We start from the raw sequence: 18,356 nt of genomic DNA, 5'->3' as shown, positions 1-18,356 counted from the left end.
AGTGCTGAAGGCTGTTAATAAAATGGTTTATGCATAGACAAATAAAAATCATGATTCTTCATTCTTGAGATTTAAATATATTTATTTTGATTCTAGATAGGAATTAATTTTTCCAGTAATAATATTGTTTGGAGTACAGGATCAAATATTTCAATGTATTTATGTATATTATCAGGGAAAATCACAAACAAGAAATGATTCCAATAATATAATAAATCAAATTGGTTTTTATTATCCATGATAACATGAAACAGCTGTTATATAGCTAAGTTGAACGTTATATTTTCGAGCTCAAAATTTAAGTGGTTATATTCTTTATTTTGTGAATTTAAAGTTTTTACAAAAGTTTTACTATCAATCTATCAAAATTTAAAATTTTTTGTTTTATTCTAATCTATACTCTCAGATTGTGATTGGTGTAGAAAATTGAAATGGACATAACCTATGTATAATATTTGCATAATTTGAAACTGAATTGGGAAATTGAAAAAGTTTTGGGCAATAACCTGTTTTTTCTTTCCCGATCATTATATTGTTTGTGGTGATCTAATAAATAAATAAATAATTAACAGGGCACAAAAATTCAAATCATACAACAACGCTAAATATTATAACGCTACAATGATTCATAATCATAGTTTTATTCAGAAGCAAAGTACTTGTGACTGTATTAGCACGATTCAGAACTGGGCTAATATACGGTAGCAAATATTACGAGAAGTACCTAATTCCTGATTCACCAAAACAAGTGCAGATCACCATGTACAACGGCCTGTAAACAACTGAACAATGGACAGTTGATAACTGTCTATTTTTCTATTTTATAAACAATCGAATTCATTTCTGGTCAATTATGAATATAATAGAATCTACCGCGCAGGCGCCAGCAGGCGCCTAAACCCAAAAGAAGTTATGATTCATATAAGCATAATTTTATTCAGAAGCAAAGTATTTGTGATTCTGCACGATTCAGAAAACATTCCAAACAAGAAGATCGTCAGTCGTTACAATATTGACCCTATTGGAAACCCCCCTCACTACAATGACAAGGACGCAGTCTGCGCAATCAACCCCCCCCCCACCCACAACGTTACCACTCCTGGACAATGACAATGTACAGTGTCATACTGTACATTAGTTTTTGCATTTCACCTTTCTTCCAATTGAATACTTGTACCCTATTACCACTTCAAAGAAAGTAAATGTAAATTAAAAAAAAAGTGAACAGAGAATTGGCTTATCTTGGAAATCTTGCAGTATACTAAAAGTATTTTTTTATTGCAGAAATTTTCGTTGAAGCATGAACTATCATTCATTCATATTATCCAATAACTTACTTTTTCTCGAGAATTTAGGAATGATTGGTTGTTTTCTAATTACAGTATAAGAAAAAACATGTGAAACTTGATCTCTCCAAAACTAAATTCTTCCCGGGTAGTTTCATGTAAAGTTCTTGGGTTGAATTTGAATTGCCATGCATGGCCCAACATGGATAATAAAGAATTCGATGAGAGAAGAATGAACCATGTCTCCAAAATAGCTGTACAAATAGAATATAGTACAAATTTCATGTGATATTGAAATGAAATGGGAATAAATAATAATATGGATGTCAAACTACTGTATAAGCATATAGAATAATAGAGCATAATTATATGAATATAGTATATAACATAAAACACAATAGCGCAGACAAGAAGACAGGCAATATCTCATTGAACAAAAACAATCAATTGCTTCGACAACCGAAAACCAGTTTTCCGGTTCTCCGGTGTGAGTGTGTGTACTCACATCATAGCAGTTGGGACTGTGTTAGTGAGTTCGACCACACTTTTTCGAAAGGCTAGTAGGGAATTGAAGCTTTCTCGATTCAGAGTTCTTTGCAGGTATTTCGTTCTAGCGTGTTTCGGACGCTATTTTCCAACCGATAATCATGAAAATGGTACCAAATTGTTCAGAAAGATTTGGACATCTGGCGCCGTACCGCCAAATTTTGATATCACTTATCAATTTTTTCCTATTGAACGTCAAACTTTGCCAAATTTTCTCCAAGTTCATCGAATTTTAAAGTCATTTTATAGTTGGAAAATTGGAATTTGGCGGTACGGCTCCAGATGTCCAAATCTTTCTGAACAATTTGGTACCATTTTCATGATTATCGGTTGGAAAATAGCGTCCGAAACACGCTAGAACGAAGTGCCTGTTTCAGCCCTTTTTCCGAATTATAACATTGCTCTTAATGATGAACACTACAGCATCAAGTTACTTTTTATTGTTATTATTTTTTTTTCGTGTGTGTGTGTAATATGAGTATGAGTATGTGCGTATGAGTGTATGATTGAATGAATGATTATTCAATATATTTGATAAAATTTAGTATAGCCTACTGTATTTAGGAAAAATGCATCGTTAGTAGCACCTTTCTAGCTGATTAAATAGTGATATCTGTGCCATGCCGAAGATTAGCATTGTTATTAGACTTGAATGAATCTGTGGAAGGATGGAGGAAAAGTGAATGAGAGGGGGAGGGGGGGTGAGTGAGAATTGTCTGGTGGAGCGAGAGAGTGATAATGAATGAGATAGGTATTGTTTATTCAATCAGAGTTACAAAATATAACTGACTTGGGAAGGGTTTAGGATTCGAACGGTGTAAAAGAAATAAGCTAAGAATCGGAGGATAATGATTATCATTATGATAACAAGATATTGTGTCAATTTACGTATTCCGTACACAGTATGAAGTTTAAAGATCAGTTTTCGATACTCAATATTCAGTCTTCCTCACAGCTGGATTATCTTATCATTCTCGGATGAAGATTTTAATTCCTAATTCAAGTAGAATTCTACAGCTCTTCTTTCTCCTCTATTGCCTGTCTCTTTCATTTATGAGTATGAATGGGTGTGAATGTCTTTGTATGCCTGTGGATTATTATGCAATGGATTTTTAGTATTTAGTTGTAGCACACACAAGAATGAGTTGAAATTCGAGTTCTGAACATTTTATTATATCATGTTCTATCGTACATTGAAATGAATAACTAATAATAACTGCACTTCATTTTACATGGGAAGCTATAAAGATTTATCTCTTCTTCATCGAAAACAGTCATTAAACATTGTGTATTATATTCTTTGTGCACGGTTGAGCAGTCAGCTATTTTTTTTCTCTCTTTTTTTATGATATGATATAATTTTTTTTTCTCTTTATTTTTTCTTATCTACAATCTATCCGTTCCATATCCAGGTTTTACCTAAGCCTTATATAAACACATTATTCCTATTTCATATAGCCTAACATTATATGGGAGAGAGCAGAGGCAATGTAGGTTTAGATTAGTTTGGTCATGTAAAGTGCGAATACTGTACTTGAATGAGCACAATGATGTGAGACAGTTTTATGAGGGAGAAGGGGCGAATAGTCTAAAAATAATTCACTTTAATATACGAAGCTACCATAAGAACCACAGATAAACTAAGTCCTATACAGATTGGCAATGGGCGTGTGCGTAGCCCATCTTACTGCGACATTCACTTTGGAGCGCTAGAATCACTGAGCAATTATCACAGATCAACTATTACCTATAAATATACTTCAACAGTGAGCACTTTCACAGTGTTGCCAGATTGGGCGTGAGTTGGTGTGAGCGAGTAGGAATGAAGTGTGAAACAGAGAGCGACTCGTTTGACAAGATTCTCTGTCAATGACTGAACACAGCATGTTGTGAGAAGGTGTGAGTGAGTGGGAATTAATTGTGCGACAGAGAGGCCCAAGATGATAAAACTTGGCTCACTAATGATGATTACTATAATTGCCATTTGTTCAGAGTTCTTTACATGAACAATCATGATCTGATCTAGGCAATGCGGTCTTACTAGAATTGATTTGACTTTAATATAATTATCATACATAAATATTATAATATTATAATGTTTAATTAATTAATAATGACTGTACACTATAGATTTAGAGAAAGCAGCGAGACTTTGAATCTCAACATTAATTAACAGTGTTTTCAATGTGATCTCCAACTTTTTGAATGAATAAACCAGTGATCATCAAACAAGTAATCTATTTGAAATAAAATGCAAAGCTGCTCTCAAATTATAGATGCAACTGTTTTACCTCATAATTCTATTAAGTTGACTAAATCATGAAAAGAGTGGTCGAAATGAGACAATTCATTCGAACATCATAAATGATAAACACTTAATTCTAAACACTTTAGTGATAAAACCAATCTGACATTTCTTACAATAATTGAATAGCAAGTAATATAAAAATGTATCTTTAATTTTCCAATGATGTCGAATATTTTCGTTGTTTCCAACATCAATATTCTTATTCAGCTTGTTGTAACAAAGAGATTGAGACCATTTGCAAGTCTCTATCTTGAAGTAGTCATGAAAAATCGATTTTATAGTTCTAGCTTGTTACCTCATGCATATATGAAAAAACGCACCAGATATCATGTAGGGTTTTGGAGGTTGTAACTAAAAAATATGTGTTATAGGAAAATTTTATGAAACAAAAATTGTAGAGTAAGATTTTAAAAATATTTTCGTCTAAAAAAACGGTTGAATTTCTTGAACGGTTATTGAAATAAAAGCGATATAGTAAAACCCTGAAAATTTTGGCGGCCATCTTGTTTTCGAGGTGTTTGCTTGTGATTTTGACTTATCATCATCACGATCCTCATAATGTAGACCTAATGAAGATATTGAGGCATCTTCCACGGCTGTTACCCAAAAATGACCACGGAGTGCCTTATTCATGACATTTGCTCCCGGACTATCATTTGTATCATTAAATGTGAATAACTTTGATACTGTTGGATATTTATATGGTGCTTGCAATTCATATTGTAGTATTGATTGTTTGAATGCATAAGAGAAGTGTAGAACCAATTTCTGCATACAACCTCAATTTTCTGTTAATTTTCCAGTTTTCAGCTATTTCTACCAAAACCAGTCATTGGGCAGAAAAATTCGCCCTCACCTTTTTTGTAGATGATTGAATTCTTAATAAAATGCAATAATTTGGAATTCTTTATCTTCAATGAATACTAGGTTACAATTTTTTTTTAATGAGTAAAATTTTAAGAAAAGTCAATTTTGACGAATTTCAGTATTTAGTCAACTAATATCTTCCGATTGTCAGAATTTGAATGTATAATTCAAAATCCTGCGCTGTATCACATAGAATTCCAGGTACACCTGATAAGAATGCTCCATGTATTTTGAAAAAATTATGTATCATGAGTCAAATTCGTTTAAGAAATGAAAATTTATTGTTGAGTATACTCCAACCCATATTTCCAAACATAAGAAAATGGTCCATTTTTATAGTGCCTATTCAAAGCTGCGTATCTTGTGGAATGCTTCCAATAAAATTTCTAAATCTTGAAAAGATGTAAAAAAGTTTCTCCTCTTCTCACTCCAATGAACAATTCTTTGGTTTCAATACCATTCGAAAGTTACAGCCAATTAAAAAAAAGCAATTTTAGTTATTCATTTTTTCGTGATTTTACTGTTAATCAAGAGTCTCTCAAACGAGTCTGATACAATATAATAGAAACGTCTGAGAAGAAGTGGAAGAAGAAGAAGAAGAAGAAGAAGAAGAAAAAGAAAAAGAAGAATAAGAAGAAAAATGAAAAGAATAAGAAGAAAAATGAAAAGAATAAGAAGAAAGAAAAAAAGAAGTAGATGAAGAAAAAGAAAATGAAGAAGACGGAAAAGAAGTAGAAGAATAAAGAGGAGAAGAGAAAGAAAAAGATTTTTATGTAGATTCGAGATTGAAAAGGTAATGATGTATTTATTATGATGATTTTATGTATTTCATGTATTATTATTTGTGGATACAATTATTACAAATCGTATAAATATGATAGGTAATGAACAACAGGCTTTTAATCTATTTGATGTTCGAAAAATCAATATAGAGTCAACATCTTGAAATATGAAATCTTGACAAGTTATATTCATAAAAATGATGATCCAAAATGAAACGAAACTTTAAAAGTAGGGATGTCACAATAATTCAATTGAAAATAAATGATAAAAAAGTTTTAACATCATCTTACCTGCTCATGTGATCCAAGCATCACTGTTTTCTTTGGGAAATCTGTGCATTTTAATTCCTCTATTCTTGAATCGGCTTTTGGTACAGTTTTTATATGAACAACGAGTATTTGGCATGATAAATAACTATGAATTATTCACAATCTAACTATATTATATTAAAAACTTAATATAAATTTAAAAGTTAATCATTTAAAAAATGTTGAACCTTCATTTTAGTTTCAATCACTGATACATCAAACAATCAATTCAATCTTTATACAGAGACCTCATTCACTCACGAAACCTTTCCACTTTGAAGAACGACTGAGAAATGCTCTCACAGAATTCTTTTCCGTTTTTGAAAGTCACGTTTGCAGGCAGATTTTGGCCGAGGGTGGAAATTATGAATAGAAATACTTCACGGTCATTTCCATTCTCTGTGTTGATTCACCCTCCTCTGGCCAAAAACAAAATAATGGACTGGGAGTGTCTTGAAACGTGTGTAGCTAGTTTTACTAGAGGGAATTATAAAGTTGGTTTCATTTTAATTCTCAGCTAGTTTTACTAGGGGGAATTATAAAGTTGGTACCTCCATGAAGATCCAAGAAATTAGAATTATAGATTTGATGAAAAATGTACAATCCTCTGCCATTATTATGTGGTTAAGTGGTAGAGTGGACATTAATGTCCTAATTTCGTCACGTAATCAAATAAAAAAGATATTCTATTACTATCCACATAACAAAACAAGATTTGCAAAAATAATAAATTGCAAATTTTATAAAGAGACAGCACTAAAATATAATTAATTCCATGCTACTTTGCAGCTTACACAGAAGTTACAATTTAATATAATTCTTGACTGTAAATTGAGAATAGAACAGGATAAAGGATTGATTACAAAGATTAACTGGATGTGATTAGACACCTAATAATAGTATATTATAATTATGGTCGCACTACAATATGTGGCCTTCTTTCCACCAAACTTTGTAATCAATACATTTTTCATAACCATGTACAACTCATTAAAATTAACAATTTCTCAGTTTGAGAAATACTAAGGCTTATTACGGCTTGATTACAAGCTTAAGCTTATTACATTTGATTATTTCAGCTTATTACAAGCTGATTACATACTTAAGCTTATTACATTTGATGAATAAAGTATTTCATATGTATGAGACTTCAACTTATGTATGTGGCCTTCTTTCCACCTAACTTTGCAATCAATACATTTTTCATAACCACGTACAACTCATTAAAATTAACCAAAAATTAACAATCCTCAGTTTGAGAAATACCAAGGCTTATTACATTTGATGAATAAAGTATCTCATATGTATGAGACTTCAACTTACTTTTTATTTTAAAAAATGAAATGAAATGAAATGATTATAAAGGTGAGACAGAAGGGAGAATCATTTTATATTATGGACAAAAAGAAAAGGAAGGGAGAGAGGCGATAGTAGGCTATGTAAATAAGATTCGTGAAAGAGAACGAGTGACTACTCTCTCTGATCCTGTCAGTGTCAGATCGTGTCTGATCGAGAGTGACTGTCTGACTATCGATAGTATCATTCCTAATAGCCCCTTCAGTTGAACGCTGTCCAACTACACTTGGACAGTTGCCAAGCACAATAAATTATATATTATTATGAATAGGGAGCAAGAAGAACCAAACTTTTAAAGACTGTGATGAGTCAATACGGCAACACTGTAAATCATATATCTATGTATCGAGCGCATATATTCATCAGTTGGTTGTGGAAACGATTCAAGCGACTCTGGTTGCAAACGGTGGAACTATGCCATTGCCAGGGACTGTAAGAACATAGACGAAGCTTTGATTGTTCTGGAGAGTTTGAAGGTAAAGTTTGATCTCATTGCATTGAGTGAAGCGAGGATTGATAATGACAAAATCTTAACACAATTAGAGGGATACGAAGTATTCAGTACGGTTGCGGGATGGAATAGAGTGACGGTACGGTGGTTTATATTGATTCCAAATTAAACAGTAAAACAGATCAAATAAAATTAGGCGAGGCATCTGGCTTGAAAACAGATTTTAAGTAGAATGATAGAAGCTATTCTATCATTTCGATTTATCGTAGTCCAGCTATGAACTCTGATTTGTTCCTTAATGATCTAGAGACATTTTACTGTAATCTTGAAAAAAGAAACACATCCTATTCATTTTCAGGTGACATTAATATAGACACTTTACCCGTTAACACAGGGCATAATGATAAAGACAGATACTTGGACATTATGTACTCGAACGGATTCACTGAAGGCATTTATTTACCTACCCGAGTTACTGACTATTCTCAGTCATGCATCGACCACATTTTTGTCAAGCATCCAGACTGCAACGCAGTCAACGCGGGAATCTTGAAATATGATTTAACTGACCACTGGGCTGTCTTATGCAAAATAGTCCAACCACAACCTAGACCTATACACACACACCAAACTTATTTCAATTAGGTACAATTTCGATCCTTGCTTGAGGCACAATCGTGGTATCAGGTAACAATGCAACAGGAGGCTAACACCTGCTGTGCTCACTTTCTGATAATAATCTGTCAGTTAAAGGAGAAAGCTGAAAAGCCTTTAGCACGCGCATGCCACAAAAAACTCAAGCCATGGATTACTACCGAGCTGATAAGGGAAATTAGAAAACGGGATAGGATGAGTAAACTAGTTAGAAATAACCCTGGCGACCAGCAATTACTTCATAATTTCCGTTCATTCAGGAATAGACTCAGTCAAACTTTGAAATATGTGTAAAATTAATTATTACAAAAAAGAATTAACTGATAATGTAAATAACCCGAAAAAGTTTTGGAAAATAATAAATGAGTACAATGGAACTAAAGTAAAAATCAGCAACTCCCCATACAACTTTTTCTTGAAAATATTGAGGATGACAGAGAAGAGAGCATAGTAGAGGTGGCAGATGCTTTTAATGAGTATTTTTCAAAAGTAGGAAGTGAGTTAGCTGCAGAGTTGCCTCCCCCCTCACAGGAACAACTTCATGAAGGCACTTTGTGTAGCAATCCCAATTTACAGTTCCAAATACAGCCAGTCACGGAAGGTCAGCTCTTAAAGATTGTAGGAGATATGCGGGGTGGCTCGGCCCCAGGTTTTGATGGGATTAGTACAAGTTTAATTAAAGACAATTTTGATATTCTATTGGTCCCATTAAATCACCTTATAAATCTGAGCCTGAAAACTGGTGTATTTCCTGATGATCTGAAAGTCGCCAAGGTTATACCGATTCACAAGTCTAGTAGTAAAGATAATATGAACAACTATAGGCCCATATCCCTGCTAAGTGTAGTGTCAAAGCTATTGGAAAAATGTGTCAAGGTGCAACTTCATAGCTATTTGAAGGAGAACAACTTGCTCTCTAATGCTCAGTTTGGATTCAGAAGGAGTAAGAATACCTCAGATGCACTTTTTTCAATAAATAACACCTTTATGGAGGCAATCAATCGAGATGAGAAAGCTCTAACAGTATTTATTGACCTGGCCAAAGCGTTCGATTCGATTGACAGGAGTATACTCTTCTCAAAACTGGAGATTATGGGGGTGAGGGACTTGGCTTTGGCCTGGTTCAAGAGTTACCTTGGACAGAAAACAAGTTGTCTCCATTGGGTCGAAACTAAGTGGAGTTAGTGATGTGAATACGGCGTGGTGCAGGGCAGTACCCTGGGGCCGGTTTTGTTCCTCATCTATATAAATAATATTGATAAGCTTAATATTGAAGGAGAGCTGTTTCTATTTGCAGATGATACTGCAGTTATATTCAGGGGTGCAAGCTGGAATGAAACTTACCTAAAAGCCGAAATAGGAATGAAGAAGCTGTAGGCATAGTGTGATCAAAACATTCTTACCATGAATGTGGGAAAGACAAAATGTCTGCCTATCGCACTTAGAACATCAAGTGAGCCCCCTAATGACTTGATGCTGAAACTCCATTCTTGTGACGATAACTATAGCATTGACTGCAATTGCCAGACAATTGAGAGAGTAAAAAAAGCTACAACTATCTAGGTGTTATGATAGACAATAATCTTAAATATGAAAATCATATAATCAATTTGCAACGTAAGCTCCGAAAAATGATCTCTATATTTTACCAGCTAAGCTTCATACTAAATGAAAAAGAAATTGAGTCAGTCTATTTTGCCTATGTCCAATTGATTCTTAGTTATGGTATAATTGCATGGGGTGGAGCGGCTAAAACTATGTTAGAGCCTCTGTATATTATACAGAAGCTGATAATTAAAGCAGGCTTGAAATTAGAGAAGCAGTACCCCACAGAAGCACTTTTCAATTACTCCAGATTACTGACTCTCAGACAAATATATATAAAAAACGTACTTGTTTTTACATTCAGAAATAGGGATTGTATTGTCACAGAAGTAACGCATAATTACAATACTAGAAGCTCTGCAAATGTGGGCCTACATGTCCCTAGAATTATTAAATCAATAAACCGCACAAACCCGTTATATGTTTCCAACATCCTATTAAGAAAAGCCCCAAACAGAGAAATAGTTGATCCCACTTTTGGTATTCTTGCTTACAAAAAAATTATCTGTAATTGCTTATACGAGACTGGTGCCTGTAACTCTGAACATCTGCTGGAGCCTTTGTACTCTTAATTTAAAAAAGAGTAACTCAGACATACCGTTTCAAGAAGTCCCCTAGCATCGGAATCAGGAAAAATTTTTGCCATCTGCGAAACTATAATATAAATGACTTGCCTTTTATGTACCTACCTTGATTCTTATTCATCTCATTTCATTGCCGCTGTTCTTTGCTCAAAACTTTTTATTTTTTCTATTCATTTTTGAATTTTTCATTTCACACTTTCAATTTCAAATTACTTAGTATATGATGGTACTCGTCCCACACACAAGTCTATGACTCATGTGGGACTATACCTTTATTGCTGGGTCATAGCACTTTGATTGGGTATTATGTAGGCTATTCATTACATGTTTATTTTTTTTTTCTAATGGAGGTTTGTATTTTTTTTAATCATGTTACTTATTTAATTTACGTTTTGCATGGCTAGATAAATTTCAATGGAATAGTGAGCATTATTATAAGATATCTTCATTTTATACTTCGAATAATTTTGAATAGTTTATTTGAATTGAAGTAGCCTAGTAGATATCATTTAATTGCTTCCTAATAGAATTTATCCAGTTGTTTGCTGATGCGGCAGGCTTTATTTAGACTTTTTCAACAAGCAAGTGATTCATTTATTTATATTAATAGCTCTATTTCTTATTCCAATTAAGAAAAAAACTATAGTTGTAGTCCTCTCATTTTAGCAATATATATTTTATATAATAAGAGAGAGAGAGACTGTGTGTTTGCAACATGTGTGTTTTTTTTCAATTTTCCAGTCAAGAAATATTGTTTGAAATATGTTCAATTATAAGTAAACTTTTGTTCCATTTCTGATAGGAGCTGTGATGATAAAATTTTCCAACACAAAAGAAAAAGACATGGAAGCAGTAATCAAAGACTGGCTGAAGTCTCCAAGAATTCGGTTTACCAGCTAAGAGAAATCTAAGTAAGTCTCAATTTTGATTATTTTAAAACAGAATATAAAGTCAAACAATTTTTCCTATGGGTGATGCTCACATGAGCTCCAGGCTTGTGCTAATCATTTATAGTTAGTAGTTATACAGGGTGAGTCATATGTATGGAAACCTTTCAATAAATTAGAGACTGTTGTAGATATAATACTGTAACTTTCAGCATATGTTACTGGTCAAATACTCTAACTTTTGACGTACAACTGAATTTCAATCCCTTCATAAGGGGTTGACTAGGTTCAGAATGTATAATATGGTGACTTAAGAGTTGTAACTCGAATATTTTTAATGTGAACGCCCGTTGTGTGGTACATTATTTCAAAGGGTTTTTTAAAACAAGAAAGATAACATCAATTAAAATGTACTATGAAACTTGAATCCAAAACGGTGGCTGATTGAAGTTATAGTTTGTAAAGAAATGAGGGGTTGTAATTCCAATATTTTTAATATAAACACCCATTGTGTGATACATGAAGGTCTTTTTAAAACTAGAAAGATGACATCAGTGATATCAATAGGTGCTCATGGATATCAATAGAAATAATGGTGAATACAGTCAACGAAAATCGATTGTTATCACTGAACTTTTAGTGATATCAATAAAAGTATGAATGGGTATCATTAGAAGTAAATACAAACAAATGGAAATCATGGTAAATACAGTCAATGAGCTTCTATTGATTATATAGAATCTTCATTGATATCAATAAGGACAGGTTTCTGAGCTCTCAGGATGATATTACCCATGTTAACACATGATGTGAAAATCACGTTTCTTCACGTGAATAAAAAGTGAAAACGTTGAAAGTGAAAATCAAACATATTTCCAACTCTTAACTTAGGCTTTCTGACCAGCAGTTCGGATGAAAAATCGAATCTCAACCTCTTTATATATGTTGCAAAATCATTTACAACACACCGTTATCGAGTTGAAAAAAATTTCATGCCAATTGAATTTTTGATGGAGAATTTTTTGAATTTTCCAAAAAAGTCTCACATTAAGCTTTGATCAATTCGGGTGTAGAAATGAGTTTCCAGCACTTTTTTCCTCCTGCAAAAATCGTCTACAATGCACCGTTAACGATTTATAGACCTTTTGCGGTAATTTTAAATGCAGTTAAAAACTGAATAATTTTGCAGATTTTCCATTTTCTCGAAACAATGTATTTTCGATGACTGATTCGGGTGTAGAAGTGAATTTCCAGTACATTTTGTCCTCTGCAAAAATCCTGTCAGACGTGCTGTTAACGTGCTACTGACGTTTAAATTTTTTTTTTTTAATTGTATTTTATCATTAAAAATTCTGAAAATAATCATGAACGTTTCTGTCCATATTTTAAATCTCATCCTAGAATTTCAAATGATTCTATCCAAAATTGGAAAAGTTATACCACTTTTTCAAATTATATCACAGTTTATGGGGAAAATCGTGCATTGTCTGAACTATACACACTTGAACTTTGAATGATTTCAATTCAAATAATAACTACTTCTACTATTTATCGATTCCAACATTATTTCAGTGTCAAGCACAAATGTCCTCCCATAAAAATCAATAACCTGCACCTGAAATATCAAATTTTTTAATAAGATTGTCAATATCATTAATTTTGAAATTCCTACCATCCATAGGCCTACTATATGGTATCGAATTGAAATATCAATATATTAATACTATGAGATGAGCATATCAAAGTTCCAACAATCGATATATTAAACAAACAAATTCCAACTTTTTTCTGGGGCGAACTGGTTTTATTGCATTGAAAAATGTAGAAATTAGGACAGTATTTTACTTTTACTTATTTAAAATATGTAATTTGAATAATGCAATCCCAGACAAGTTTAAAAATGTATAGTTATAAATAATCAAATATCGATGATATATCAATATTTTCATAGTGGGTTTATTGATCATGGGAAGGCGGTTGTTGGTCAATGGCTTTGGCAATGCAACATTTGGATTGTAACTGATTTTTTGGTGTCTGTTGTTTTGTGATTTTTGTGAAAGATCCAGTTTAAGGTAAGTCAAGTGATTTTGTTTTTATTGATGTACTGTATAATGAAAGAATACATTTATCATAGTTTTAGATACTTAGACTATATTTATTCAAATGATAAACTTATTCAAAGCCTAGACACATAACCTCAAAGCCTCATGAAATATCCTAAATGAATTATTTATGGCATAATTTCAATTATAATAAAGTAAGCCTCTTAAATCTATCAGTGCTGGAAATGAACATTTATTATTCTAGGCAAACACATTCCAGGTGGATGCTAGCACATATAAATTGAAATGTGTAACAAAAATGTCTAACTTTGTTGTAGTTCAGTCACTGAATCATTGTATATATTATTTTGAAAAAACACTTACTTTTCTTGGAGTATTGGGGAATGCATTTTACTCCTGAGGAGCAAAATATCAGCCTGATGAAGCTTCTGAGGAGTGAAATGCATTCCTCAATACTCCAAGAAAAGTAAGTGTTTTTCCAATTATTATAAGTAGCACAGTGTCTGAACTACAACAAAGTTATTATATAGAATATAGTGTCTCGTCATGGAAAGCAACATAAATTTCAAAAATATCTTTTTAGCCTAAATAATTCATGTCACCACATAGGTAGGCTACTAGCCTAATCTACACTCATCTTGATATAATGAGCTCAATAGCAAAATATGACTGTGGATAGATAGATTAGATGACTAATGGCTACATAAATTTTAATGGAATAGTGAGCATTATTATAAGTGTTTATTTGACAGAGGCTGGCTCAAAACAGCACTCTGGTTTGTGGACTGTATCAATATTACATCGAGAACTTTTGGGTTGTCTGGCGTCGGGTAGCAAGTTGAACAATCAAAATGGCTAAGTGCACAATAACATAGGCCTACCTTCATGTCCAAATCCTCCTTGCTTCCAGGATCCTGGGTCCAGATCACGATACGAGACAAGACGACACTTGTAATAAATCACAATAAATTAATAATCAATAGATCACTTTGCAAAAATTGACATTATGAGAAGTGAGCTGTTCGATTGGCTGTCAATCGGCAACTGGCGGCGATTATGCTTTACGCATCACCCCTTAATTGCCCCCTCCACCACACAACGCCAGACAATAAAGGGGAACATTCATAACGTCTGAACATTCCGCCCACCTTGGAAGAACTTCCAATAACAAAAAAAAAAAAACCACCTATAACGAACCCTACTAGGGAAACTAGGAAAAAAAAGGAAAATATCTTCACTCCTCAGGGGCCCTTGAGGAGACTTATACAAAAGGAGTAGGAGGCCCACGGAAAGGAGAGGATGGGACGAGAAATAATGACTATGTACAACCAAAATAGATAAAAACAAGAAACAAAGCAACTTGGGAACCTTTCCCACATGTAAAACAAGAAACCAAAAAAAAAACTAACCACTAAACTCATTGAAGTTCCCTTCAATAAGGCCTAATCTTCATCGATAGGGAGGAGACATACCCTATTGAAAGCCCTAGTTGGACTTCCCTTTGCAGTCTATACCTCCACCACTCTCACAACTCCATCCTGTCCAGGGAGTATCTTTGTTATTCGACCAAGCCTCCAGTGAAGAGGGAGTATGTTACTTTCCTTTAAGAGAGCCATACGTCCAATGTTAACATTACTATGTTTTCTGTACAATTTGGTTCAGGTTTGCAAGCTAGATACATACTCCAATTGCCAACGTTTCCAGAATGAGGATACAATTCTTTTGAGTAAACTCCATAGATTTCTCAAGTTCACCGATTGAGTTGATTCCTCTGAGTCTCTACTCTGTGTTGCTAGAGTAATTTTTCTTGCTTCCAATTCAATCTGTTTGGAATTTTCATCATTACCGTGGGTTTGGTGTGGCCAGCACTCCAGTGGTTTGTCTAACCAATCAGAACCATTCCACCACAGAGAATTACCAATTAATTCATTGAGCAATAGTCCTCGACTAGCACAATCAGCTGGATTACATTCGGTTGACACATATCTGAATTGCTCTGTAGACAGGTGTTCCTGTACTTGACTTACACAATTTACCACAAACTTAGCCCAACGATGAGGCGAAGACCGAATCCAACTCACTGCCACAGTTGAATAAGTCCAAGCTGCAATATAATCTATGTTTATAATTTTTGAAAGCACTTCTTGAACTTCATGTAATAATCTAGCTACTAGGACAACCACACAAAGCTCCCATTTCTTCACTACCTCCACGGATGCTATATCATCCCAGTCACATCTCGATTGCCATAGATATTGAATTATACTCTTGAAGGTAAGCATGAAAGGTGTCAAATATCCTAATGGATCAAAAATTTGTGCTAAAGTTGATAAAACATTTCGTTTTGTAGCTAGACTGGATGGAACCTTCACCCTGTAGAAGAGGTAGTAACCAATTGGATTTGATTGGAAGCCAAGAATTTTAATGGTTTTATCAGACTCCAAAGTGAAATCTTTTGCATCAATAGCGCAATGCTCTGGAGGGAGATTTGATAGAATGATTGCTGGCCCACTTTAGCAATTCAAATTTCTCTTTGCTTAACAATTCAGTAAGCTGCAGTTGCTTGGTTGCTTCCATTGATGAGACTGATGTAACTATATCATCCATGTAAGTAGAACACCGTAAGGCTTCAGAAGCCGCAGGGAACATTTCTTCTTCATCTTCAATAAACTGATGCGTAGTACAAATGGCAAGAAATGGCGATGATGATACACCATACGACATAGGTGTTAGAGTATACTCTTTCATTTCTTCTCCCTTTTCGGATTTTGTCCATTTTATTTCAACATTATCCTGTCTATCATCATCTAATTCTTCCAAATTTCGTTTCTCCCTCTCAAAAACATCTTCTCCAATTTCCTTTTTGGGTATGGGTCTTCCCATTGGTTTCATTTCATGTGGACTATGAATCACTTTCAACTCTTTCCTTAAATTACCGTTGATCGGTAAATAACTGTTGAAGGTTATACCTTGTTTACCTGGAACTTCTTCTAAATTATCTCCCAATTCTTCTTCTCGAATCATGGAAACATTTTCTCCGACATTAGTTTTACCTTCAAGATATCCCGATATCTCACTCATATTTGTTTCCTTGGATGGTAATTCTACAATGTATCTACCAGTATTCAAACGACAAACAGTTGATTTGTATATCTCCTCACAAGCCATTTCACTTTCCAATAATTTTTTTGTCCTAGGTGGCTCTTCTACGACCCAAAATCGCTTCACCAACTCTTCTGAATTAGCATTGGAATACATGCACAGATTATTTGAGATAGTAGAACTCTCCTCTGATACCTTACCCATTAGGCAGTAGCCCCATGCAGTTTCTAGGGCAGATGGTGTAGCCGCTGGACCAATCACCTTTCTTCCAGTCAGAATGAAGGGGAAGTAAGTATTCAGCACCCAATAAAATATCAACCTCCTCTGAAAGGGAAAATTCAGAATCTGCTAGCTCCAATCCTTCAATATGTGCCCAGTACGCATTTTTTATCTGATTTGTAGCTGCTATTTTGTTGACTCCCGACGCGGTAATTTTTAATGAAGGGGAGTTCGGTATTTCAAATTCACAGTTAGTAATTTCATCTGTCACTTCCAGTTTAGTATCAGATAATCCATAGATTGGCAAACTATGTGTTTTCTGTACCACTAAACCCAGTTTTTTCATGCATCGCCTTGTAATAAATGACTCGGTGCTTGCACTATCTAATAACACTTTGACCTTATGATAATTGCCTTGATTACTTCGAACTCCCAATTTAACAGTTGGTAACAATACTAAGGAACTGTTTACATTCGATAATACTTTCTTAGCTGAGTCAGTAAATAATGTTTGATGGCTTTGATCAGCGACGTCGTGCTCATTTGTTTATTACCGGCACAGAGGAAAGAAACACTACCAGAGAGCTGATGGGTCGAGATAGTTCTAGACGAGTATCAGAGATAGCGCCAGCATCGAAACCTTAGTTCTAGACGGTGCAATCAGTAGCGCTAGTGAGGGAAACTTAGTTACTGATGAAATCACCTGAAGCGCTATAGTGATGTCCACGTTATAATGGCAATGTTTCATTATCAATAGTATTGTTATCCTTGTCTATCATTCAACAAAGCAGATAGCTTTTTCCCGCTTTGTTCTGTTGCCAGATCGTCTTAAAACAATGTATAATTAATAGTAAACAATTTATTTTATCTCAATAATTAAGATTATAATAAGGTTTTCATTAAGATTGGATTATTGTTGAGATAAAATATTATTTAGATAATATATTAGATTATTGTAATAAGTGTGAATGATAGATAAGAAGTAACTCAATTTGTATATTGAATCAACATCAATATTATGTTACTAGGTAACCAGGGATACTACAATAAGATAATAATAAATCTTAATAATTTAGTTAATTGATGCAATATTAACTCTTTTTTGTAGTTTAAAATAAACAATTGTATTTTATCAAGCCAGAAATTATATTTCTCAATTATTTTATAATGAATATCCATAATTATTATGAAAATAATATAATATACTATCATTAAAATATAACTTATATTATATTTATATAGGGTATATATATATTATTATTATATTTTATTAAGCAAGAAATTATATTTTTCAGTTATTTCATAATGAATTTCCATAATTATTATTAAAATTCATC

Source organism: Nilaparvata lugens, chromosome 9 (genome assembly GCF_014356525.2).
Source record: "Nilaparvata lugens isolate BPH chromosome 9, ASM1435652v1, whole genome shotgun sequence".
NCBI lineage: Eukaryota > Metazoa > Arthropoda > Insecta > Hemiptera > Delphacidae > Nilaparvata > Nilaparvata lugens.
Note: the sequence above shows the minus strand (reverse complement) of the source record.